Genomic DNA, 7514 nt, shown 5'->3' on the forward strand with positions numbered 1-7514 from the left:
CAATTACAATCCTTTCAAAGGATATATGAGGTTTTTATGTCATCTTCCTAGGCTAATCATATAAACCATTATTGGAAACTTTATTCTTTTATCAATTGATGTATGACAAAACCATTTTGATATATTTGGTTACCTATTCCTACACCTAAGTCAAATCATTTTACTTAGTTTATTCTTTATCAAGATATTCCTATTAGTCCTTTCCTAGCCCCATTTGAGCTTACTAATCCCCATTTTCCATTTTATGGGAGATTCAAGAATCTAATGCACCTCTTATGATTTTTTTTTTCAGAGCTCAAGAATACTAGCATGACTAGCCTTATATTCCTTTCAAATATACCTATAAAAGAGATGCTTTCAAGGTAGAAATATAGTATTTGGAAATATATAAATGCATCTACTTTTATAGGTCATTTATATACCAACATTGTTTTATGTGTACTTAAGATATGATATTTTATACTGTTCTTGTGCATGTTCAAGTTCAAGCTTGCAATTTCCATCTATAGTAGATGATATATCACTACATTAATTCTCTGTAAACTATCACTAAATTCATATTAATCCATCTCCTCCTTGAGGGTATAAGTGTGATCACAGCCAATTTTCCAAACATGAGTGATGATCCTAATTACATGGCTCTCAACCTTAAGGTTCAAGATATGTAAATACATGTAAAGGTGGTCATAGTATTCTTGGAAAAACTTAACTTTATTCTTAGGGAATATACTACCTAACTTGAATTTTTTTTTAAAAAATCTTGAACCTAGCCATTTTTTTAATCTAGATAGATGAAAACCTAGTGCAAGAAAATATAATAAATTGAGAATTTAAATAATACAAGAACAAAAATAAAACATGTAGTTAGCATCCATGAGAGAACTACAAATTTTGAAGAAAGAAAATAACATTAGGAGAATGCGTAAGAAAAACTATAGAAAATTGCATTGTAATGAGGTGCTAATATGAAAGTAATGGGTGAGTATATAAGGAAATTTACATCCAAGAGATCGATGTTGGCATTGCATTACCACTCATGTCAACTAGGTTAAAGTAGGAGTCAAATAATCCACATGTTTTTATGGATGAATAGGGAAAAGGACTTAGTAGTGGTTATAGTTAATTTTAGATGGTCAATTGAGGTATCAATATTGTAGAAATTTATTTTTGTCATTGTTTTCAAAGCTTCTTAAACTTAAGTTAACAACTCCCCTCCAACAACAGTTCTTTATGTAGAGGGTGTTATGTGTGCATAGGTCAAAACATGTTGACCAAAAATAGATACTAATGATCCCAATAGTGATTTTTATTATATGCATTAATAAATTGAAAAAAAAAAAAAGGATTATAAAATACCTATTTACAAGTGTTTAAGTGTATAGGCATGTTCACATGTTTCATATTTGCGTCAAGAATGGGGTGCTACTTAATCCCTCTTAGCCTCATGTCAACTCACCATGGGCCATGAAAGGGGTATATTTTGGATGTATATCTTTCATTCTTGAACCCTAAAATGGAATGGACTAGGGAAAATAACTTAGTAGTGGTTATTGTTAATTTCAGACATTCAATTGAGGTATCAAATGTTGTAGATATTTCTTTTTATTTTCCATTGTTTTCAAAGCTACTTAAACTTAAGTTAATAGCTTCCCTCCAATAACAATTCATTATGTAGAGGGTGTTATGTGTGTATAGGTCAAAAAATGACCCAAAAAAAAATATTGACCAATAATAGATACTAATAACCCCAATAGTGGCTTATATTATATGCATTAATAAATTGAAAAAAATACCAATTCTAAGAACTATAAAGTACTTGTTTACAAGTGTTTGAGTGTTAAATATTAATAAGTGACTTTTTTTTTTATTGAAAATTTTTCCTTATATACTATTTATTTTTTAAATAAGGTTATTAGGAGATAAGCTTCATTTATGATTATGAATCATACTTCTTTTCTTCTAACAACTTGATCATAGCCAAGTTTAATTTTAGGTTATATGTACAAGGAATTATCAAGAGCCAAGTTATAAATTTAGAAAACAAAAATATATGCTAAAATTGGTTAAATTATTCTGAGATATTTATTTAAGGACTCCACCAAGGATTTTGAGAGTTATTGTCAAATTATAACAAGTATTATATGATAATTTTTCAAGGAATTGTTTAGCTTAAAATAACCATGAGTAAAAGCTACCATTCCATTGTAGAATCTCCACATTTTCTCACCGATAACTACTTTGAAATTCCATAGGACCATTGCCTAATATGGAGAATTATGGTAAAACAAGGAATGGCTTCAAAATTCAATTTTACATATCAAAATAAGATTCCCCATGCACCCAAAAGAATTGTGCATTTCATTATGATCAAGAAAACTATAGTTTCTCAATCCTTCAAGTATCATTTTTTCCAGACACTATTTGATAAATTAATCAGAAGTGAACAACAATTAGCCACTTGTTCTAAGGATAATCAGAAGAGACATTTAAATGGTAGAAAGAGCCTAGTTAATTCAAGTTTCTCCTAAAGTTTGTAAGTCTTGATTTCCTCTTAGAAATGTAGGGAAGCCTTAGAAATGAGTAGCACATTAGAGGGAGACCTTTAGAAAACAAGAAATGAGTTGAAATTTAATTTTAATTCATAAATATGCAATATTTAGAAGCTACAATGATAGAGAAAGAGTTAAAAAAAAGAAAGAAATGACCTAAACAACAAATGGGAATAGTAAAAAATTATTTCATTTACTATATACATGATTGAACAAAGTTGCATAGTCTCTAAAAATGGGAAGTACAAGTTTCAATTCCAACCGACAATAGTAGGAGATTGTTTAAACTTGTCAGTGACAAATTTCTAATATGAGACCTCTCCGAAGAAGGAAAAGGAATTAGAAGACATTAGATATCAAACAACCATAATGAGCCTACAAGTACTTAATTAAAAAGAGAAAAAAAATACAAAAAACTACCACCCAACATTCTAAATGTCGCGACTTTAAGGACAATAGTGGAAGACATGCAGTAAAATGTGGGAAACCCATAACAAATTTTTTTAGGTTTTATGGGGCAGACAGATTAAAAACCCCATAACCAAAACCTTGCCATATGAAAGGAAAAACTCATAGCTCCTAGAAAAAAACACCATATTTCTGAAGAACCCTTGAACATAAAAAAAGATTAGCGACTTCTCTCATTTTAAACTTGTACAAGGTGTTGATCAGCAAAAAAGTAAACTTACCACCAATAAACTCCAATAATTAAGGATGCTTTGAAAATCATACAAAATTTATAATTGAGTACATTATATACATGTCTATTATTTATTGTATATCATGAGGTTCCTTGATTATTAGCAATGTATAGAACTTTACACATGCATATAATACAAACATGTACATTCGTCAAATCATTAACCTTTGTAGAAATAAAAATTAATAATAAGAAAAAAATTAAACATATTCTTAATATCTATGTATCTAACTTAGATCTAAGATGGTGATTCTTCTCATGTTCTAATATATAATCAAATTCAAATGTGTTTTACTATAATTTTTCAATATTGGGAGCATTTATATGAAATAAAATGAAAATAAAGGTTAGACGATAAAATGCTTCTATTAGTAATTTAATTTTTAAAAATACCATTAACATGAATCTAGATAGCTATAAGAATATTCATTATTATCCTATTTATCATAAAATTTAAAAGTTTGAAAAATAATTCAATATAAATTAAATTAAAAATTGGCAAAGAATCAAACACTAAATAGAATTTTTTTTAATAAATTCGTTTAAATTCAATTCTTAATCAAAAGAATATCCAAATCTCATAGCATAAGAATTTGGTGTAAATTCTATAAAATTAATTTTGAAAAAAAAGCCCAAATAAATACAAAGCTTCCAATATCAATAACATGTAACATAAATTTCAAACTAGAATAAATTTTCAAGGTTCCTTCTATTATTAATTATTTTATATTATAGTAATTTTTCATACATGTAAATTCTATATAAAGAAGGGGACTAGGAAGCCAAATTTTTATTACAACTTATCTTTGTAATATTACTTGGATGAAATATAAATTTTGTGATGCCCCGCTAGGGAACCCAAAAGAAAATAACCTAAATTTTCACTAAGTTTGTCAAACCTCTTTTTTAAGATCACAATTAAACAACAACATATAAAATAGTGGACACATTAACTCACATACATACAACCATCATAAAACAAATTACATCTCTTAAGGGTCCCAAGACATTGAATCGCATTTAAGTTTAATTAATACTAAATCCAAAACACAAAAAATCCACATCAAAGAATAACTACGAGAACAAATCTATTTAACTAATATACAATTACATAGGATGCCACTTGGCATAAACATAATGCTTACTCATCCATTATACAAGTCACATGGTATGAAAAGCTCAAATAATATACTTCATTGATAAAGTACATCATCTCATAAGATCTCTAAAAAAAATTACAAAGCAATAGAGTATAATCATCCAATAGAAATAAAAGATCAAATAGAAAGGGACATCTGCACAAACACATCCAGTGATGACATCCAGCTATCGGATCTCAATGATATAAGAAAAATGCACCACCACCCAACCTCATGGAACCTAAATGGCCCACTCCCATTGTGTTGAGGAGATAAACTCAAGTCCCATATGAAAATCAATCCACGGGTCAATAACAAACATCTATGTCAAGGAAACACCTGAAAGAAAACTATTTTAAAGGATACCAAGACATAAGTATCATCTAATCCTAGAGGCAACAATGAAATGTAGGAAATCTACTATGCAAGTGGGAAAGTGTCATCACATGAGCCAACTCTAAGGTTACTGTGACAGCCTCTATGGACTTTGGCCCCCTAGTGTCTCTATGTGGAACTAGTATCCTTTCATACAAAAAAAGCATACTAATGAAGCAAGGTCACAACTGAGCATCCTCTCTACTCCCATTCTAGCTTGTACTAGCACTCAAGGCATGGGCGATGAAAAAAATGACTCTTATAAATTCATTTTACTCTCATTTCATGAAATATTATCAATTATTAAAACAACTTATAATGGGTTACCTAGATAACCAATTAGGGCTCTGACCTCCATTGCAAGCCACTTCCCAAAATACACATAGATTACCTACCCTATGCTCATAAAAGTACAAATTATAGAATCATTTTTTTCACCTCAGCCCTTTACAAGTGACTGGAAAGCACCTATTGATAAAACACAGTAATCACCTCGGTCCTTTACTAGAATTTGGAAGGAACCCAAAGACCAATCTCAATATCACCTTAGGCCTATACAAGAAACTGGAAAGCATCCAAATGACAAAACACAATAATCGCCTCAATCATATTCAAGCAACTAGAAAGGATCAAAAGATAACTGATCGAAGACTCAAAGGTTACACCAAAAGAGTCACAATTATCACCTTAATTCTATACGAGCAAATGGAAAGCACAAAAAAAACTCATCATAACTCATCATGGAAATACATGACACATCATTGTGGTTAGGTTATAAAAGATCATATACAAAACATCATCACAAAACAAACACAACCCCCATGCCTATAGTAAAACATCTTGACTAGTCAATGAACTAATTTGAAACCTAAAACCTCAATCATACAATACAACATACATCTCATCAAGTGTTTAAACAATGTAACTTTCATAACTCAATAGGTTTTAAGAACACAAAAGTTCAATTTTCACTATAGGTTTTCAAGTTTTCATTTTCATTTTCAAGTATTATAGTTGATAACATTTTGATTTCAATTAGGGTTTCAGTTTCCATTTGTCTAGTTGCCAGATTCACTAAGGTTTCTGAGTTCACAAGAATCTCAAGAGATTCAACTATCCATAAAAGGTCATTTAAAAATAAAACCCCATTTTCAATTATCAAATTTATTTTCCAATATGTCTTAATAATAAAATTCTTCAATTTATATATTATTAAAACTCACAATAATCAAAATCAATCAAATAAAAAATGGCGAGAAAAGTAGGAAATGTGAAATTTGTGAATAAAGTAGATTTTTACAAAAATGAAACTCGAGCAAACACAAAACATGCCCTTGACAAGGGAACTTCTACGAAAAGATGTTTCCCTAATAGAGAAAAAAACACCCATTCAAATCCCATCGAGCCAAGCAAAATAAATACTAAGAGAATAACAAGCACTCCCTTGTATTCTAATCAATAATAGATTTGACATGCTTGCAAAGGAAAATCTAAAGACAGATAATTTTAGTGCCATGGTCAAATTACATGAAGCAAGAAATAGGAAGATCATCATGTCATATCAAAACCTATGCCTAACCTCCAAAGAAGATGATGGCTAGCAACAAGTACTATCGAACAAAAAAATGAGGAAAAATACATCTCAAAATGCTACAAACAATAGAATGGAGATGGAAGAACACACTAACAAGTAGAAGCATTTCTTTGAAAAAACAAGATATATAAAATGCACAAGTTCAACAATCAAATTTGACACCACCAACAACAAAAATTAGCAATGATTATATTCATGAGATACTTAAACCTACCAAAATATCAGTAGTTAATTGCATTCCACTAGGGCAAAATCAGTAGCAAGTACCATTAGGAAATGAAGTTAGGGTTCCCAAGAAAAATCAAAAAATATACATTCCACCGCATAGAAGAATAAAAGAAAAAGTAGATAATATAGTAAAAGGATTGTCTCCTATGTTGCTCCCACATAAAGGAAATAATGTGAGGAAGGACATTGATACAATTTCATCATCATCTAAGGCAACATAATCTAACTGGAATGATTTTTTTGACATACTAATTATTAGTGATAGGTACATAGAAGAAAAGTGGAAGGAATGTTGATGTAGGAGCATCTAGAGGTATAAGGGCAATCTTGTGTCACCCAAAAAAATGTACCTAGACATAGTTTCTGTTTCATGTGTTTTCATTTCTGGATACCCATTTGGGTCAAATAAATGTTCCAACTCTCACAGTTCCACTATCAATGTTCTAGGTTAGAGTATTTAAGCACTTTGGGATACGTGTAAATGCTAGAAAAATAGGACTATGTAATTGAGCCATAATTATGGTGAATTAGAAGGTGTAAATTGGAGGGAGGATTAAAATTTTAATTTAGAACATTCCAGAAAAAGAATCAAGTCAAAAGGCTAAATGGTTTGAAAGTTATTGCAGTTTTTTGATTTCTGAAGACCTCCTAAGAATGCTTCAAAGTCAGGTTGGAAGCATTAAATGACCTCGTATAGGGCCAAAAAATGGGGGATGATAAAACCTCATTCATAGGGCTATAGAGAACTCTAAGAGCTTTTCAAAAATGTAAATGGTTCATCGATCAGAGCTACGGTCCAAAAGTTATGCCTCCTGGAAGTTTGGCTACCATTTCTGGATTCTTCTAATTTTGTACCGACTTCTAAAGTGACTTCTAGAGCCTTCCATTTTGGTGGTGGATGCCAACTAGAATTGTCTTGAATGTATTCC

This window comes from Cupressus sempervirens, chromosome 6 (assembly GCF_028749045.1).
Source record: "Cupressus sempervirens isolate cs-2001-9-10 chromosome 6, ASM2874904v1, whole genome shotgun sequence".
Taxonomy (NCBI): Eukaryota; Viridiplantae; Streptophyta; class Pinopsida; order Cupressales; family Cupressaceae; genus Cupressus; species Cupressus sempervirens.